Source organism: Pipistrellus kuhlii, unplaced genomic scaffold, assembly GCF_014108245.1.
Source record: "Pipistrellus kuhlii isolate mPipKuh1 unplaced genomic scaffold, mPipKuh1.p scaffold_m20_p_12, whole genome shotgun sequence".
NCBI lineage: Eukaryota > Metazoa > Chordata > Mammalia > Chiroptera > Vespertilionidae > Pipistrellus > Pipistrellus kuhlii.
The window spans coordinates 18,963,239-18,984,730 of record NW_023425427.1 but is presented as its reverse complement, the minus strand read 5'-3'; positions in this window follow the sequence as shown (position 1 = coordinate 18,984,730).

The window sequence follows — 21,492 nt, the reverse complement described above, 5'->3', positions numbered from 1 at the left end:
GGGTTGCTCAAGGCAGTGAGAAATTATGCAGAGTTAAATGGACAAAACTGAAATGCAAAGCAGCTAATGGTGGCTGCGAAAGCCTGTATGATAAAATGTTTGAACAGTTATCAAACCAACACATCTAGCTCACCTGTGCCGACTCAGCAGGCGCTTGTTGGTGGCTGTGGCTGGGAGCAGGCAGCCGGGTGCTCTGCACTGATGGCAGACCTACTAGCCCCGGCTCTGGTGAACCATCCGCCCTCCCCCGGCCTCGGTTTTACAGCTTTAAAACGAAGAGGGGCTCTACTGTAATCTGCGGATTAGCCCTACGGCTAGCATTCTACGATTCTCTGGCAAAGATTGCCAACTGCCAGTTAATAAAGATTTCCAGCACTACATATGGGTGAGAAATTCCAACATTGTTGACTTCTAGGACAAGAGAGAGAAGTCCTGCCCGGACCGGTTTCGCTCAGTGGATAGAGCGTCGGCCTGCGGATTGAAAGGTCCCGGTCCGATTCCGGTCAAGGGCATGTACCTTGGTTGCAGGCACATCCCCAGTGGGGGGTGTGCAAGAGGCAGCTGGTCGATGTTTCTCTCTCATCGACGTTTCTAGCTCTCTGTCCCTCTCAATTCCTCTCTGTGTAAAATCAATAAAAATATATTAAAAAAAAAAAAAAGAGAGAGAAGTCCTATTGCCACATCCACATTTACAGCACGTCATGCTGCTGCCATTATTTGAAGTGGCCTGAGGGAATCTCTGCCCTTTGCCAAATCAAAGTAAACATGTTTCTAAACCTGAAATCAGCTTCTGTGCAAGGGAGTGTGGCAACAGGCCCAACTTGTCACGCAGACCAAACTGTCTCACCAGACAGACGGCCAGAACCAGACACTCAGACAGGCAGCTTTGAGTTCCTGTGAAAAGTCTCGAGGTCATTCCAGGACTATCGCCAGTTCTTCCTGTCCTTTGTTGCTCCACACGGCTTCAGAGCCCCAATTTTCCGTCCCTGGGGTGCATCAGACTCCATTCTGGGGTAGGGAGGAACCCCTGGCTCTCAGAAACAGAAAAGGTCCCTTGCTAGAGCCCATAGCCACAGAGGAGCCTGCACCCCACGCTACAGCCATTTTTCAAAGTGTGGTGCTGACTGTATGTATGGCAATCAGTTATGCGAAGAGTGCAGATTCTGGGTCCCACCTGGGCCTACTGAGGCAGGATCACTATGGGGAAGCCTGGAATATGCATTTTCTCAGGCACTCCTGATGCGACTGAGGTTTCACAGGCACTCCCACTTCCTCACAATGAAGCGCTTATCAAGGTCAAAGTTGCTTTAGTTTACAGGCCATCTCGTGGAATTCCAGGCACTGACACTGGAAAGAAGGCATACATGGCATTTGTGGAAACAGAAAATGTCAGAGAAGTTTATGGCTCACGTGGGGCTCCTCTGAGTGACAGTGTGGAGTGGAATCCAGATCTGTTCATCTCCTTCAAAGGTAGAGAAATTTACATTTTCTTTCCCAAATTCATCAGCAACTTGCCCTAATTAGCCATTTCATAATATAATATGTAAATAAAGTAGAATGTTATTTCATTAATTACAAGGAAAGATAAAACTGCCAAGCAAACTGGAATGTTCATGTCAGCATGCCAGGGGAGGCAAATTGCCCTTAGCAGGTGGTTTGATGAACACAGACTAAGAGCATGGAAAACAGATGAGATCATGAGATACGACCATCAGTGAGTGACACAATCTCCACCAAGGGGAGGGAGAGGAGAATAGACCTGCCATTTAACTAAGCAATGATTATGGACCAATACTGACCCTATTTTTAATTCTGTAGAAATACACTCAGCAAGGAACAAGAAACTTCTTGCTAGCTTGTCTGAGCACCCTGTGTGTAGAGGAGACCCCGTGACAAATCTTTGCCCTTTGTTTCTTTTGCTCTTTTTTTCTATACACCTGGTGGCCATTGCACATGGCCAACTCTATCGTTATTCTGTCCACTTATAAGACAATTGAATAGGATTCTGGAGAAGCACCCTAGTCCTACTGACTAATAGCATCTCTTAAGTTTTTTTTTTTCTCTGCAAATGAGATTCCAATCCATTACCCATAATTCTGTTTGCATTTTCACCTAATCTGCATACTTGCCAAACACATATTTTAACAGGATGAGGCATACTAAATGAAATATTTGTGTTCCTACTGAAGCATTTTTAAATTATATACACATTTAATCGTTCACCTCTCTTCCGAAAGGACAGCTGAAGCAGCCCTAGAGGAATTTGAGGGGGGCAGTACCTTATTTATGTGCATTGCACATCTAACCTGCATGAATCTAACTAGCTTCCAGGCTTAGCTTCCAATCTAGGTCACAGTGGTGCAAATGCCTCACTGACATTCCCTGTCATCCCATGGGTCCACTTTGTTACCATTAGTCACTTGTCATGTGGACTCTATTGATGTGATCTGTCCTCTTGAGATTTACAGGTTAAATTTTTCCTAAAACCAACTTAACTTTTGGGGAAAGGACAAAGCAGAGAAGGTTGGCTTGAGCTTATAAAGCTGCTGGAACTGTTGAAATAGAAAACACTGGCTTCTTTCCCAAGAGCTTATACTTAACATAAAAATGTAATAATAATAAAAGCATCATAATACAATATACAGATGATGTATTATGTAATTGTTCACCTGAAACTTATAGAATTGTATTAACCATTGTTAATACAACAGATTCAATAAAAAAAGAAAAAATAATAATACCATCATATATTAAAAATGATCAAATCATTAGCAAAATAATGCTCTTAAGATTTGGTCCATATTTCCTTATTTCAATGAAAATAGAATGGAATTATCATATGAAAGAGAGCCAAAGGCATAGATAATACAAAATAACAAATAATTAACCAGACATTTATCCTTTCATTTATTTGTAAGGCACTTTTAGATTTTACAGTACAATGTGGAAATAGAGGCAAAGTGCTTTAGAAAACACATTTTAGTGTAGACATTTTCTGACCACACTATCCTGTCTTTCCAGACCTTCCCAGCTCTCCCTTGAACTTGCCTGTTCTTTGATCTTTACAAGATCTTCAGCAGCTTGAGCACTCCATTCTATCTCAGTCTTTCACTTGGCATCAATCTTTTCCTGTTTCTGTTTTCCTCTCCCATGGTTCATCACTTCAACTACTCTACCTAGAAAGCCCAGCTTCCTCATCCCTTTGTCCTGCTATTAATCTTATCTTATAAATCCCCATCCCTAGATTAACCTAAATGTATCTATCGTCTCCAGCTCTACACACTGGTAGCCAAGCATTAGAGAAATACACACAACTGGGTGTATTAGTGCTACCACTCACTTAGGATTTCCAGTCTCCTTTGGGCCCTTAATGCTTCTTAGCTAACCTCATCTGTTTCCCTGTCCATTTCCTTTCCCCTCTTCTCCATGGTAGATCAAAGCTTTTGCCATTTTTCTCATGTTCCTTGATTTACCTCAACTATCCCTGCTTTCCTTAACTGATAAAATTGAGATGACCAGGTATGAACTCCCTTGGTTCCCCACACCTCATTCACAAGTTTATCTGCACCCATATCCTTCCTTCCTTGATGTATTGGAAAGGGTTTCAAGGCCAGTCTCATCATAGTGCTCTTGATTTACTCTCTGCATTTTCATCCAGGAATTTGTTCTATCAATGATTCATTTGTTCTCCTGATTCTTCAACTTTTTCCTCCTTCTCATCACCATGGAATCATCTTCAAGTCTCTTCAAACTTAAAAAAATAATAATAAACAAAACTCTCACTGTACTGCATGCCTCCTCCAGTTATCACTCTACATATTTTTCCCTCTTTTATCCAGGCTTCTAGAATCATCCTCATTCAGCTTTGCCATTTCTTTGCTGTTCATTCAATCCTTCATCAAATATGATTTGGCTTCTACTCCTACAAATCCACAGAAACTGCTTATCCTAAAGTCATCAATGACTTCCTCAAAGCTAAAGCCAGAGGACAGTTGGTTCTTTCTTACTCGACTTCTCTGATATAATGTCTGCTCTCCTTTTTGAAATCCTCTTCCTAACTTTCCATAGGTGACTAGGCTGTAGATATTCTGATGGCTTTCAAATTGTATCTCTTGTCCAAGCCTCTGCTTGGAGCTTCAGATCCTCATATTGCATTGCACACCAAATTCTTCACCTGGATCCGAATGTAACAGAGCCAAAATGTGTCTCATTTATTTCTCCCCAAAGCTCTTCCTTCTGTTGTGTTCCAACAGCCAAGTCAGAAGCCTGGGAATCATCCTTACTTCTTCCTCACCCCCACCCTTACAGATCATGGTTGCCAAGTTTTTTCTACTCTACATCTTAATAAGAAAGCATTATTTCTGGCCTACCTATGAAAAGAATCAACTGACTTTTCTCCTGTTTTCCATCTCAACCCAGAAAAATCTTATGTAGAAACTAGAGGTCCAGTGCATGAATTTGTGCATGGGTGGGGTCCCTCAACCTGGCTGGTGATTGGGGCCAATGGGGGAGTGGGAAGAAGCAGAAGGCTGGCAGGAGGGATCATGGGAGGTTGGCTGGTCTGGGAGGTTGGCTGGGGGAGCACACTGACCACCAGAGGGCAGCTCCTGTGTTGAGCTTCTGCTCTCTGGTGGCCAGTGTGCATCATAACAACCAGCTGACCGGTCATTCAGTCACTTAGGCTTTTATACATATAGAAGATTGGAATTCTGTAGTTTTCTTACCCTGCTCTTCATATATAATTTCCATTCCCTGAATGGAAACATTGAATTTGGGAAGAGTGAACCCAGCTGCCATGAAGGGTGTCCAGTGTCCAGCTGATTCATCTTTTTAAATATTTGTGTTAAACAAATGAGATTTAAAAAAAAACTTTAATAATTTTGAATTATATAAACTTGGGGGCTTTAAACATAAAAGTAAAAGAAATAAATGTGTAAAGCTTCAGAGGAAGATTGGGCCATGAAAATCATCACAGTAAAGTCATTTGGTGGGACCATGCCAGATTCTTCTAATAAGAATGGATCCCATCAGTTCCCTCTGAAAGGGAGGACGTGAGAAGACAGACATGTGCCTGCCACCTCCTCACTTTCTGACACATCTGGGAGGATAATCATACCACCACTCCAGCCCTATTCTGGGTCATCATGATGCCTTTTCCAGGAGCCATCTGGAAGGTGTTTGGGAAGAGGAAGGTTTAAAGCACATGTGTCAAACACAAGGCCCGCGGGCCAAATCCGTCCCGCCAGGCCTTGCAATGTGGCCCACACCGTGCTGTCATCACTGCACTCCGCTGCGTTTCCATCACAATGACAGTTTATGACTGTTCAGTAAACCATTCGGCCCGCGATTTAGGCTGGATTTTAGATTTTGGCCCCTTCTCTGATTGAGTTCGACACCCCTAGTTTAAAGGATTTCGATGTTTAGGAAACATTTCAGGCTAGTCAGACTCAACGTTTTATATCAGAAAAATTAAAATTCCTTTCAGCTCAAAATTCTATCATCTCTTTAAGTCATTGTTTTTTAACTTTGGTGACAATGGGGCTGGGATAGCGTTGCAGAGTCCTTTAAGAATCCAGTGGAAGCCCTAGCCAGTTTGGCTCAGTGGATGAAGTGTCAGCCTGTGGAAGGAAGGGTCCCAGGTTCAATTCTGGTTAAGGCATGTACCTCAGTTGCAAGCTCTTGGCCCTGGGCGGGGGCATACACGATACAACCAATTGATATGTCTCACATCAGAGTCCTCCCCCCCTATCCCCACCCCACCCCCGTCTCCTTCCACCATCTCTAAAAATCAATGGAAAAAATATCCTTGAGTGAGGATTAAAAACAAACAAAAACAAAAGAAAGAAACCAGTGGAAAAGATGGATGTTCTTTTCATGAAATTTTTTAAACAAATAAACCACACACACAGAGCTTTATGTATAATTTCAGAGACTTCATGCATCCCAGTTTAAGATTGGGCATGACAAAAGCCTTTGGAGGACTTGATCCTTCCCTGATCTGTATTCTCTGATCTTTATAGCTGCAGGACTGGCTGCATCAGGAAGGCCAGACCAGATTTTAGCACTCCCAGTGGGCTTTCCTCTGTAGCTCAACTCTCAGATTATTTTCAAAGTGAACCGAGATGTATAAACTGGTTTAGAGGTAGGATAGAGATGAGCAGGGTATCTCCTTTCCTGGGGAGATAAGAAAAAATTGGTCTGGCTCTGCCAGAGGTCTGAGTAAGGGGTGGATAAGGAGAGATAAGGAGATAAGGCGAGAATTGGTGCTATTAAGTCAAAGAAGCTTTTAAGGGCTTTGGAGGTGCTGGTAGTTGGGCTAGTGGGACATATAGAGCTGGAGTTTGTATTAGGAAGCTAACGCTGCAGTTAAATATTTCTCACTCTTAAATGTTCCCAGTGCTCAGATCACTCCCCATCTCTGAACACGTGGGAAAGTGCTGAGGGAAGCATTATTCTCTTTTATTACCACCATTGGCATATGGGCTCCAAACTCTCTGTTGTTAATAACCACTCCAGTTCCCCACGTCCTTCACTTTATGCAAAGTCCCCTCTACATGACATTCTAATGGCTGTTCATTTGATACTTGAATTCCCTACAATTCAAGGGCTTTTTCAATAATTACCCAACAACCAGTCAAAATTTCTTCCGACTCCCTTATAATTCCAAGCCATGAGAAAATATTTTGCAGGTCATAACAACTAGATAAACACAAGTTGCAATTTCTCCAGCTGATGAGAAAGTCCAATCTTGTTTCATGTTATTTCTGCAGGATTGTAGAAAATAAAATGTTGGCAGAATTCCATGGGGAAAATGAGAATTTCAGCAATTTCACCTAATCCCATTAAATCATTATTTCCCAGTCTCACCAGTTGTCATACCATATTGCAAAATGTCACCAGAATTTCCCTATTTTATGTGCTCTGGAGAAAAGAGAATTTTGTTGCATGCCTGGAGAGAAAGCAGAAGAGGAACTTGTACAAGAGAAGTGTCACATACAGTAACTGTGTGCATTTGCCTCCTACAAATTCTGATAGGTGCAGAGAAAAGATTTTGACAGTATTTTCTTTCATGATGTTTATTTTTTTAAAGAACAGAACTGCCAACTTTAGTTTGCATCATTGAGCTACCACAGATGCTCAGCACAGATGACTGTAAGCCCTATGTGGATGGAGAAGAGACTCCACAATTGAGGACCTGGTGCCAAACTGCCTGTGAAAAAGGGAGGGATGGTGGGGAATTAGTGAGCGTAAGTTTTCTTTTCTTTTTTCTTTAAAAAAAATATTTTTATTGATTTCAGAAAGGAAGGAAGAGGAAGACAGAGACATCAATGATGAGAGAGAACTGTTGATTGGATGCCTCCTGCATGCTCCCCACTGAGGATCGAGCCTGCAACCTGGGCACATGCCCTGACTAGGAATCGAACCAGTGACCTCTTGGTTCCTGGGTATACCCAGCTGGGCGAGTGAGCGTAAGTTTTCAATGGAAATTGTCATTCTCTTCCAGCTCCAATCCTCAGGGCACGGCAAAAGTGAACACAGCCTCAGCCCCAGGCCCGGGGAAGACTAAACCATCACTCACCCATGTAAGCAGTGAAGCCGTACAGTTGTTAAGAGTACAGAATGCCTGAATTTTACTCCTAAAACATTTATTATCTATTTCATGTCATAGATTTCAGATAAATTGTTGAATATCTTTTTGTCTCAGTTTCCACACGGATAAAAGGAGATTAATCATCATCATCATCATCTCCGAGGATTAAATAGGATGCATAGGAAATAAGTGAGTTGCTACATGAGTGGCAGTTTAAGCCTCGCACACAGGATGCACTATTTAAGTACATGCTATTGTTGTCCCAATTGTTTAAACTATTTTAGTGGAACAGAATAATTTTTTGAATTACAATCACTGTCTTAGCAGCCCCATAACTACACTTCATTCTAATCTGTGGCCCTTTCACTCACTGGGCAACCATCGTCACTGCACTGGGCATGATCCCTTGGGAAGAACATTTGCAGAATCAGCTCTCTCCCCCTGATGCCGGAGAAAAGGTTAAAAAGTTTCTGTGAGCTTAGAGTGGACAGTTAGAAGAGAAGCAAAGAGAAGATGCTGGTGATGGTATCTGAGGAGGATTCTTGAGCCCTGACACGATCCTACCACCCAAGACTTGGTTCATATGAAGAAACAGTAAGAGCTCCAGACGAAAGAGGGGAGCTGAGAGGAGAAGACATCTCTGCCCCACGTCCCAGCCTGACTTGAGTAGCGTCAGCCTCACAGAAAGTCCTGCCCCACTGCAGAATGGCAGTAGTTGGGCACAGGTGGTGTTGAAGCAGAGAAGACCTAAAACCCCCACGGGGTTTGCCACTGATCCAAAAGGTGAGGGGGCAATAAACCTCCCCTGCTCCCTGGAGGAGGATGGGAAAATTTCACTGGGGAAAGGAGAAAGCCAACCTAGGGGATATTACAGTCCCAATGCACAGACACCCCCGTAGAAGGATGAGGATTACATGGTGAGAGGCCAATTGGGAACTTGGTGTTTCCCTAGATGGCAGTGTGGCTGGATAGCAGGGCCTGGACCCACAGAGAAGTTCTGTACCTCTCAGCAGATACCAGCATGGAAAAGTGCCAACAACCAGGGGCCGATCCCCTTCCTATTGATGCTATGATGCTACAGACGGCCCCTGAGTCCTAGGTGCCAACTCTGGGTGTGTAAGTATCACACCAGAGATCAGGGAGGACAAACTCCTGGATCACCTCAAGTATATAAGCCTGCAATGAATGCCTTTCCCTGAAAGTAAACAAAATTATTTTTTCTGCCAGGAAGCAAAATGGGGTTTGAAAGAGAGAATAACTTGATTCACAGAAAAACAAAAGAGCACAAGGACTAAAAATTCATACTTGCTAACTTCTCAGAGAGTGGAAGTGGCTGGGACATGTGGATTTCTTCATTCTGCCAATGCCCCTCAGAACCTCAGCTGCCTCCTCTAAAAGTGATCTTGCCAGATTAACATTAAATGAGAGTAAGTCTCGTGGGGCCAGACCTGTGGTAGATGCTCGGTGAGTATCTGCTGAAGAAAAAAGCTTTTCCTCTATGTCTTTTACTTCCAAACCTGGACTTGCTTTCCGGCCCCTCCACCCCTCACCCCAGTTAACCATCCTGCTTACCACACATACTTCCATCTCTGGCTGGGGTCTTGCCCTGAATGGACGGATGACCCAAAACCATGATGCTGATTCCCCTCAAGTGTTATTTGATCTTTGGATTCTGGCAGAACCTGCTAGCTGGCTGCCCTCACTTCTGACCTTCCAATCCCAACACTATCAACCCCTCCACCCCTCCACATACACCCCCCCCCCCCTTACCAAGCTGTGCCAGGTACCAGCACACTGGGGACAAAACCTACCCTATCTGTCTCACCCCAGCGATATCTTAAAATAGCTCATTAAAATAGACAGACAGCTCTGGTCTTTGTAATTAAACCAGAGCCAAATTGGGCAGCAATATCCCAGTGTCCGATTTAAGCCGTGCTCAGGCCCCAAGCTTAAGGGCTCTTTGTGAATGAAGCAGGGATGAACTCAGTCCCCATAATGAAAGGAGCAGAATCTTAAAAAGGAAGCAGCGGTTTAAAAGGAGTGAGTCTTTACAAACTTTCTGGGGTCGGCAGAAAGGAAAGGGGTGCACAGAGAAAGAGATGGAGAGGGGCCCTTAGGGCTTCCCCAGTTGGAAGTCGGCGCGCCTCCCTGGCAGCCTGATGTATTTCAGCACCAGAAACTGCTGACCATGCCCTCTCTGTGTAAATGCGCACATTTTGTTGGCTCCTTGTTGTGGGTGTTGAGTTATTCTTTCCTAGCTTCCTGCCTATATTCACTTTTCCCCTGTAGCACACTTACGTCTGGGTCCACATTCTTAATAATGAAGTCAAAATGTCCCGTTGTCAAAGCTCCCAGAAAGAAATAAAAACACTAAAAAACAAAACAAAACAAAACAAAACAAAACAAAAAACAGCCAATGGACTAGAAGGAAACAGGAAAGGCAGCTGCATTTGCACCTGGAGGGAGGGATAAATAAATGCAAGCTGCACTCCATGAAACCTGAAAACTCCATCAGCTTTTCCAGCCTCTCCAGCCTGCCCATCCCCAAGGACACTATCATCCCTAAGAAGCTGTGAGTGAGCACAGGCTAAGGAGACCCTCCAGCCACCGGAACCAGAGGCTCAACAGGGCGTCTGTCTCTGCCCACTTGGCATCTGGCTGCTGGGGACACCTGGTCCTCTTCTCCTGCTGGGCCCCTGACATTGCCTTGAGCATTTTTCTCTTCTGTACTCACCCAGTGCCCTTCCTCTGGGGCCAAGGGAAAAAGCTCCCTCTGCTGGCATTTGATGTTGAACTATCTTCCCATACCGAGTTCTTCCATTCCATAAAGCTTTAGTGCTCCTCCACCCTGCTCCTCCTCTGTTCCCCCGCCACATCCACACACAAAAGGGGTCTGAATGTAGCCGTTCCGCGTTCTATGACACTTCATTCATTCCTGCATCTGTTCATTCATTCATTCATCAAGTGTTATGGGGTTCTGATACTTAGAAGCAGAGCAGTCTTAGTAGAAATTAGATCACAGACTCAGAAATGCTTGGCGCTGGCTTTTGTCTGAAATCACTTGCTAAAAGAAGTGAGAGGAGCTCATGCCAGCCCGAAGCTGGTTGGCGACTTCATCTCATTTCAGTTCTGAACATCTCAGTTCTCTAGGTTTTCTTCTGATATGATGCATTATCCCCAATCCAACCCCCTCTCTTTTCTAGAAATGGTTTGGGGACCCACAGGAGAGAGGGACCCTTACATTCACAAGTAAACAAACTTAGATGTTGCATTTGAGAAGGACTCAAGGGTACATTTTGAAAACCAGGGAATTAACAGGAAAAAAAAAAAAAGGATATAAAATATATTGATACATCTGAAAAGAAAGTCAGATACACATTTGGAAAGAAAGGCAGTAAACCACTACAGCTATTTGAGTGTTTAACCTTGAGTGACGCGGAGTTCTTCTGAATTCAGGAGTGTTGGGTTGTCACAGCGGGGGAGGCACCCTTGGAATGGACGCAGCCCTGGACTCGGGGTCAGGCTCCACACGGCTGCAATAATGACCCTGAGCGTAGAGAGTGAGTGAGACCCTACCACCAAAGGACTCAAAACACTCTAACACAGAAGCACAAATGTCTGCTGGGAGACTCGACCCTGGCTGTGCATCCGAATCTCTGCAGATGCAGAAAAACGTGAGTCCCAACCAGCCTTCTGAATCTGAATCGCTAGCTCAGATGCCACCTCTACTGTCAAGCTTTCCTGAAGCCCCCAGACAACGTGGCTCACTCACCTGGGTATCTGTACAGACGTCCGTGCTGGGCTTTTATCCCCCACCTCCTTCCTTATGAGTCCAGCTGCCCTCTGGGCCCCACTGGACTCTGAGCCTGGCGAGTCAGAGAAAGACCCATCATACAGCTAAAAGGCTCCCTCTCCCTCACAGAAAGTGGCTGAATTTTCTAAATTAAAGTTCACAGTTCAGTGTTTACAATAATGATTAGGATTGTGTGTGGAATTTCCTCTTTAATTGGGATCTGACATCCTATATAGCGTCTTAGGATTTAGAAGTAAATTTCCTCAGACAGCTGTTATATACCCCAAGATGGACTCGTTAGTCTGGGGGCTGTGACCATCGCCTAATTCTTTTTCAGCAGCAGGACTGAAAGCTGAGCCTGGGGAAAGGGGCAGCTGCCAGGCTCTGACTTTCTCTCCGTGCCAGTGACTCACCTGCAGCTGCCGTGTGACCAGAGGGGGGGGCGGGTCTGCACATGGGGGTAGGCAGTAGGTGGGACACTGTGTCATCCCATTGCCAATTTTCACATTTCCGAAAGACCAAGAGAGGAGGAAACAGACTCCGATAAGTCCTAAAACCATATCATATGTCCTCTCTCCATACAGTTTATTTTCATTTGCTGGTGTCATCAGCTGTGTAACCAGTAGTGACGTATATACTGTTTCTCCTCAAAACCCCTCCAGTAGCGAATGTCCCCTGAGGTCATCTGAGTCAGAATCACGGGATTCTGGAACTGTGAAGTTGACAGAGACATTCCTAATAACAGGGAGCGTTAACATTTCTTGAGTGCCTACTATGGACCAACCACTTGATATATTTTATTTTGTGTAATCCTCACACTCACCCTGACACATAGGTTGCATGGATCTCATATTTCAGATGAAATAACTGAGGCTTGGGAAGGTGAAGTGATCTGCCCAATTGATCTGTATAATGTAAAAGCCTATTACTCAAAGTGGAGCTTGTGTACAAGGCAGCATGCCCTGGGTCACAGAAAGCTATGTGGTTAAACATAGCACACCCTCTGAAGTGCCAACTTAATTCAATAACCTAGAACACTGGTTTTATTAAAGCAAACTTGCATTTGTTATGACGGGGAATCCAAATTTGCATAAAATTTAAAGACAAAACATGAATTTAAGAAATTTATAGTTGTGGCAAGCCACTTCTAGCTTTGTCTTCTAGATCCCTGGGGGAGTCCTACCACATTTCTCTGTCATGAGTATTCTGGCAGAAAGATCCAAACGAAACTCAGGAATGATGTCCCCAAGTGGAAGGAGGAATGGTTTGTCAACAAAAAGCTAAACAGCAGTGATTGCATTTTGCTGCGAGGCTCAATTTCAATATCTATCTCTGGAGGAATATAAATTGTATGAGTCCATGGGTAACCACGATTCTTCCCACCTGATTGATGCTCTCAGGAGGTTTCTGAAGCTGTCCAGTATGGAGTTTAGAATCTATCACTGAATGAAGGAGCCAGTGTCAAGCTTATCCTCCCCCAAACCCACAGCACACACACACACACACACACACACACACACACACATACAGGATCATCTTTGAGGTGGTTGCAATCATCAGGACCTGATTCTAAGCTAGGTAGGCCAGCCTATATTCTGCTGATGCTTGAATTTCTCCAGAGAAATTAATGAATGAATTCTAAAAGGGATGAAAGGATGGACTACAGCCAAGTGCTTGGCCCAAATGAGGCAGGGCAGGCACAACATCGCCTGGTATCCTGCTATCATCTGAAGTTCATAGGTATAGCCAAGAAAACCCCAAGTACAAGGGCATGGCCTGGTTGTGTTGTGGAAAGGAGACTCTGACCCAGAAGAAGCAGAAGTGGCAGCACATCTACAAGCACGCTGCTGCCAGTCTGCACCCAGCCCACCTCCCCAGAGACACCTGCCTCCCTGTCCCACTACTCCACTGCCATTCCCTTTTCTTAAACTTTTTAAATGTATTTCTTAATTTTAAAAAATGTTTTCCAATTACACTTTACATTCTATATTATTTTGTATTAGTCTCCAGTATACACCACACAAATTAGACATCATATACTTTACAGTGTTCTCCCTGATATTTCCAGTACCCACCTGGTACCCTACATAGTTATTACAATATTATTGACTATTTCCCCTATCTGGTACTTTACATCCCCATGACTCTTGTAACTACCAATCTGTACTTCTCAATCACTTTGCCTTTTTCATGCAGGCCCTCATTCCCCTTCCATGTGGCAACCTGATATCAATCTGTTCTCTGAATCTATGAGTCTGTTTCTGTTTTGTTTACATTTACATTGTTCTTTAGATCCCACATATAAGTGAAATCATATGGTATTTGTCTTTCTCTAACGGACTTATTTCATTTAGCATAATACCCTTTAGGTCCATCCATGCTGTTACAAATGGGTAAGATTTCACTCTTTTTTTATGGATGAGTAATATTCCATTGTCTATATGTACCACAGCCTCTTTACCCACTTGTCTATTGATGGAAACTTGGTTGCTTCAAAGAGTCTTCCTGTCAAAGAGAATGGCAATTGCCCATTGCAGTGTTTTTACAATTGCCATTCCCTTTGACTAGGAGGCTTTCTTCCTTGCTCATTGCCTGGCGAATCTTTTTTTTAAAATATGTTTTTATTGATTTTAGAGAGAAGGGAAATGAGATGAGAAACAGAGAAAAAACATTAACAGTTGCCTCCTGCACACCCCCATTGAAGATTGAGCACACACCTGGGTATCTTTCCAGACCAGGAATTGAACCGGTGACCCTTTGGTGCATGGGATGACACTCAGTCAACCAAGCCACACCATCCAGAGCTGCCTAGATAATCTTACTCACTCTTTAGGTCTTAGTTTTAATGCTACTTCTTCCAGGAAGATTTTTCTGATTCAGCCTAACAACTTCCTGTTTACTCCCATAACACACTACATTTCCCCTATCCTAGCACATTACAATTGCCTATGTACTTGTCAGTGAGTGCCCAAGAGCGTGAATTCTAGAGACAATAGCCAGCACATAGTTGGTCCTCTATGCATATCTTCTGAATGAATGAAAGTTAAAGACACACTACAAGTCCCCAAGGATGTCCACTGGGCCACAGGGATACACTTCCCTGGCAGCTCAGCCACCTCACAGTCCAGAGAAGAAAGGGCTGCTTCTGAGAGGGCTGAGAGGGGAGAGGAGCCCATCCAAACAACCGAGCACCCTACAGGCCCCAAGGACACAGAGATGAAGCAGAAAAGGTCTTTGCCCGAGAAACTCAAGTCTAATGAGGGAGCCTATTAGGGACACAATAGCAAGGACAGATTGCTTCCGTACAAAGCTGAAATGGAGACAAATGTAAAAAACAAACTGGGTGAATAATTCCATTGCTTATATACTAATCTCACTGCTCTAGAAATTCTCAGGAGACAAACCTTTTAGGGGAAATATTCATGAGAACTTTGATATATATATATATATATCATGCTGTTCATTTATAAGATAGCTAAGAGTCAACAAAACTCTTTTATATATACCATTTTATTTCATTTTGCTTATGCATCAAATATTTTGGGAGTGCTTTTTTTTTTTTTTTTTTTTTTTTTAATACTACACTAGTAAGAGTATTAGGATATTGGTGGGGGGGTATGAAGATGACTGTCTTCAAGGAGCTTGGAGTCAGGTAGAGGAGATACTGGTAACAATAGTTAAAGGCAGATAGATGTAAGTGTTGGGTAAGTTAGGACTGTTTCTGTAGTAAGTGACACATAGTGGCTTAACTAACAAAGGAAAGATCTAAAATGCCCAGGAGCATTGTTCAAACCAGGAGTAGCTTTATCCAGGGGCTTGAACAATCACACCAGTCACTTCTCTCAGTCTCTTGGCTTTGCCTTCTGTTCAGTTGGCATCACTCTCGGGTTCTGTCATGTTACCCACACATAGTTCTTATCTTTAGGTTCATATGTTTCTCAGCCTGGATTTAACTGAGAAAGGGCTTCTCTTCTCCCACAAGATTTTTAAAATATATATATATATATTATTGATTTTTTACAGAGAGGAAGGGAGAGAGATAGAGAGCTAGAAACATCGATGAGAAAGAAACATCGACCAGCTGCCTTCCGCACACCCCCCACTGGGGATGTGCCCGCAACCAAGGTACATGCCCTTGACCGGAATCGAACCTGGGACCCTTCAGTCCGCAGACCGACGCTCTACCACTGAGCCAAACCGGTTTCGGCTCCCACAAGATTTAATAAAAATGAGAGGCTGATCTTCCCTGGCCAGAGTGATGATCCTATACTTCCCATAACCCAGTAGCTGGGCCATGGGAGAAGAATGAAATCACTGGTAACCCTAGATCACATACCCCCACTTCCTGCTGGTGTGGGGTCAGATTTTCCTGATTCAGCCTAGCAACTTCCTGTTTACTTCCATAAGACCCTGCATTTCCCCTATCCTAGCACTTACTAGGCCAAAAACCACACAGGTAAGAGGAGAATGAATCTTGAGTAGTCAAGTGTCAGAAAAGACAATCTGATTAAATGCTTGAGATTTAGTCCTCACCACAGCTTTATGCTTTTACCCATTTTACAAATGAGAAAAATGAGACTGGGAAGAGCAAGAAGAGAACTAAAAATTGGTCCTGACTTAGTGCTGTGTTTCCACCATTTGTGTTTGCTTGTCAAGGGGCACTGCTGGAATTTGAAATGAGAGAATTTATCCCAAAACATGTCATCTCCACAGCTCCAATACCGGTGACACATGCCTTCCACTATTGTGTCAAATGCTCACACATATTTTCAAAGGTCCACTTGGGGGATGGGGGCAACACCTTCCTCATTGAGAAAAACTGAATGTTACTCAAATGAACCTTATTATCAGGAGTTTCACACTTCTCAGAATTCCTCAATGTATGCTCTAATATTTGGCTTTAGATAGACTTTTGATTGGACATACCTTCGGGATCATCTAGTCCAACCCGTTGGGCCAATAGTTTTGGCCTGGAGGAGAAAAGGTAAGAGAGGGTGGAAGGAAAAGGTGGGTGGGACCACTCTCCTGGAAGGTGAATGTGAAGTGGGAGGGCTCAGTTTCTTATTGATGCCCCTCTTCTTCAGACAGTGCAACCACAGAATTAACACATTCCCATGTTTCCCCGAAAATAAGACATCCTCCAAAAATAAGACCTAGCGCATGGAAAGATAAGACATCCCCTGAAAATAAGACCTAGCACAACTTTGGGCGAAAAAATTAATATAAGACACTGTCTTATTTTCGGGGAAGCAGGGTATTTAGTTCCAGTTGAAGTTGTTTCTTACGGAAGACAGTATTTAGCCTCTCTTACTTCAATAAAATAAGAAAATATGGGCTTGTGAAAGAATGTTGAATTCTGGAGACTGGACACTGCACACTAAGAAAGATATTACCAAACTAGTCTGCACACTGATAGTGCAAACAGGATAAGTGGGGATCTGAGACCAGCTCATCACATGAGAACATAGAAACAGGCAAAGTTGCACCTGGGAAATATTCAAAACGAGACAAGAAACTGATCTCCAAAGAGACTTAAAACAGTAATCCAGAAGTATATTTGAATTACTCTATATGGCCTGAAGGGGCAGAGCCAAGTCTGACAGAGGGGCAGAAAACACTTGAATAATGAGAGATGTCTAATAACAGAATGAGGCATCTCATGATGTAGTAAGCTCCCCACTGCTAAAGGTATCCAAGCACATGCTGAGATGTTGAAGTGGGCTTGAAGCTCAGTCTCTCAAACATCCTAAAGCAACACAAAATGAATGAAGTTTTAGTGGCTCCCCCCCGCACCCCCCCCCCCACACACACACACATACTGCCAGCAGAGACTACATAGAGAGCGTGGTTTGTGAGTTATGCTGAGTTTCTATTAGAATGTCTGTAGAGTAAGGGCCCCTTCCTCCCTACTCCAAAAGCTGATCGGAGTCTGAGAGACATTAATGTAGGCTAAATGTAACTTTGTTTTTATTTACAAAGAAAAAAAGGAAATCTTTAACCAACTTTCATACTTTATTGATAATGTGGTTCTTCTGTCAAAATAAGAACTCTCTTGGTAAAGAACTGCCTAAGGGGTTACACTAGATGATCCCTAAAGTTTGTCCAACCAAGAGTCAAGTTTCAGCTAAAACTCCATGGAGTACAGAGGGTATTTGGTAATTGACTGAAAGGAATTCCGGCAGGTATGGCAGATACATGACTATCTCTCATGGTCCACAAACGGAGGTCCACAAAATTCTAGTCTAAAATGAAACGAACTTTACATATCATACTAAATTGCCCGATGGAGCAGTGGCCAGTTTCACAAAGCAATCGTGACCTCGCTATGTCTCTCCCTTGTCTGGAGAAGTTCCGGCTATGGCAGCTCTCTTTGTAAAGGTCCATCTCTGTCTACTGAGAGGACTCTGAGCTAGAAAAGGTATTTGGCATTACCAGTCTCTAGCAATGAAGCCATTTAAAATCAGAAATGCAGCCCTAGTTGATTTGGCTCAGTGGATAGAGTGTTGGCCTGTGGACTGAAGAGTCCTGAGTTTGATTCTGGTCAAGGGCACATGCCTGAGTTTTGGGCTCAGTCCCCAGTGGAGGTGAGGGGTGGGGGGTGGGAGGTGGTGCATGCGTGCAGGAGGCAGCTGATCGATTATTCTCTCATTATTGATGTTTCTCTCTCCCTCTTACTCTCTCTCTTTCCCGTTCTCTCTGAAATCAATAAACATATAAAACATTAAAAAATAAAATCAGAAATGCTGTGACACCATGGAATGCCAGGTCAGGTATTTCAGAGGCTGGAAAACTCCCATCTGGCCTGGAAATGCCAACGGAAGGACCTCTCCAGCCTCTGATCTCCAAAGCCCCGGGGGCTGAGCTAGAGGGCCATGGCGTATTTTCATGACATCAAGTCCCTGTGAATGGAAATGTTATTCTAGTTTATCCTGTAGGCCTTGCCAGGAATTCTAGGACACTGGTTTGGTTAAATTACAAAAGAACAATGCTTCTGTGGGACACGGGGGCATTTGAGATTGTTGGGACCAATGCACAGAAATGTGGAAAAGTGGTTCTCGGTCTTTGTCAAGAGACCCAGAGAGTGGCTGTGCCTTATTCTTTTTCTCATCAAAAAACAAATGCATACCTTGCTGTCACCACTCTCCCTTCCTTCACATCATCAAGGTCATCTTTTCACTATTTGAAATGGATGAAGTGATGTCCTTGCGGCTTAGTTGCAAGGCCTCATGGGAGCAAACATTCTTCCTTGGAGATTTATAACCTTCTGGATGGTGCTACCCCACCTTGTTGCTATGGTTAGAGTAGGTGCTGCTCTTCTCTTTCAGCTCCTGCTGCAGCGTGGCAATCATCAACACTTGTTTGTGCTATTCATCCTCATGCAAATCAGAGCGGAGGTATTGTCCCACTCTCACAGTGCCGACTGTGCCACAGCAAAATAAATATTCACCCTCATGCACTCAAAAAATAGTTATTGAGCACTAATATGTGCTTGCTTGGTCTCTCAGGTTGATTTTACCATCCTGTTTGCAGATGGATTGCCTTTCTGTTATATTTATCAAATAGTCCTAGTAAACATAGAGGCAGAGACTTTCATAAGAATCATAAAAATGGAGGGATAAAGCTCAGAATTCTACAATCATCCTAAATTCTACATCACCAGTCCATGTATCACTGCTAGATTTCAGACCTGTATGTCCAACTACTAACCAGGCATCTTCAGAAGTCTGGCAAGAAGCCAGGTTCATGATGTTCCCAGACCGGCACTCAGCATTTGACACCCCTGACCCTTTTTTGTGGCTGCCTCCCCAACCCCTTCCCCAAACAGCAAACCAGTTTTCCTCCATGTACTCCCAGACTTAGCTGGTGGCACCATCTGCCCATCAGAATCACTGCTGTCCCACGGGACTCCTTTTCTTTCACCCTCCGCATTAATTCATAGAACGGATCCCATTGATTGAACGAAACTCCCACTAAGGCCTGTCAATTCTTTTTCCCTGTGATTCTCACAGCCACCACCAGGGGTCTCAGCTCCTCTCACCTGGACCATTTCTCTGATTGGTATCTTGGCTTCCAGCTAAGCTCGGTGTGATTTTCCTAAAACACCAATCTGATTGTGTCACCTTCCACCCCTCCCTACCCCCACCTCCCCTACACGCCTCAAGCTCTCCTCCTCGCCTGAGGAGTAAAACCCAGGAGGGTCTGACCCCCTGGACTTTCTCCCACTCCCCCCTGCATTTAATCTGTGCTTCAAGTTTGCCCATCTTGTCGCCATATCGTTGCCTTTGTTTCCGCTGCTTGAAATCTTTCCAACTTCATCCATCTGGTAAATTCTGGTTTTGCTTCAAAACCCACTGCCGTGCAGCCTCTTCCTGGGAGCCGTTCCTGACTGCCGCTCCTTTCTGCCCTGCATCTCTCTGCCTCCTGGTTCTGGGTAGTGCGCCGCCTGGCACACAGCCGGACAGATGACTTACAAAGGGTAGAGGGGATGCTCTCGACTAGACTCCAAAAGAGGGGAAAGGAAAGAAGCAAGACATTTATTTTTTTGTTAACCTTCGTCAATGTCTCTGGTCCTTTACAGATGGAGGCTTGGGTTCACCTGTGAGGGCACACTTTGGTTCTTTGTTTCTGGGACGCTTTAATGATCCTTTCGGCAAAGGTGAATTTCTGACCCCCAGTTGCAATGGAGAGCTTCTAGAGACAGTGGGGAGTGACACTGTTTCACACAGAAATATAAAAGGCAGTTTTTATCGATGGAGAGCCAGGCCCAGGATTATGATGCTGTTGAGAGGCTGGTTTAGACGAGCAGTGAGGAGGAAATGGGTGCTCCCCTGGGTGCTGGTGGAGGAGGGGTCTGGATCAGGCAGAAACTCAGCAAGAGCGCTCATTGACAGAGATGCAGACTGGCCCTGCAGAGGCCATGGGCTGCAGTGAGGGAGGGATAGCCGGGGGACGGGGGACCCCTGGGGAAGAACATGAGAAAAGACTCATTTGATGTCCTGCTGTGAGGCCCCTGAGTCCCATGGCATCCCCTCCATGACTCTCCCCTTCAGTGAAGCTTAGGAAATGCCACAGCCCCATCTTAGTTGAACTCCGGGGACCAATACAGCAGCCTGTGTGCGCTGTCACAGAGTCAGCACAAAGACCTCCAAAACCGTCTGAAAGGAAGCAGTTTTTACCCCCATGCAAAGGAGAGCCATGCTCCCTAAGAAAAGTCAGCTCCCCCTACGCTGAAAGCGAAGGGGCAGATATATAAAGAAGGGAACATTTACCCACACTTCTCACTGCTTCAGATGTGGATTGGAAAGTCTCCTTGAGACTACTCACTCTCCTGGTTTAGAATCACTGAGGCACAGATGCAGTTTGCCAACAGGAATGGAGTGGGCATTAGGCTGGCGAGGTCTGTCAGTGGGCGAATTCAAATGGGCATGCTCAAGACTCAGTTGGATTTTTTTGTTAACATTTTCGTAGGAATACAACAGTATGGAGGAGCTTGTCACAGTCTGCGTGTTGCTACAATAGAAAGTGACCAGGTGACAAGCAGCAACCAGGGTGGATTTTGAAATGTGTCCGTGTTCCTGAGAGATTCCCGGGGGGAGCTGGTAGAACGTTAGGGCTCAGGTGACAGACATTTGCCTATAAAAGAAGGACTCCTGACCCTGGAACAACGGGGGCCACCAGGGTTCTGTGAGTGTCACCACAAGCCCCCAAATAAAATTACCTTTCAACCCAGTTCTCCCTACAGTCAGTAATAACTTTTACCTTCATATTAATTGATCTCAGGGAAAACATCTCATGCATCAGAGTTAGAGGCGGGAAATTGGGTCTTTTCTGCATAAAGGCAATCCTACCCTGCATCACACAGATGCTGGTTTTGTCTAGTTAAGCAATGCAAGGCTTCCATGTTTATTTTTTTTAGAAATCATTACAATTTCCTTTCTATGAAAAATTACCACAGAGGCATGTGTTCATTTTCCCCCCCAATGCATTGAAATTGTGCATGGTAGGGAAGTTTTTAATTAGTTCATTCCAAGCAGGAACTCTGTATGCGCGGTAGTAGGAGCCTAATAAATTACTTCATCGTCGCAACCGGAGGCTTTGTGTTGGAAAA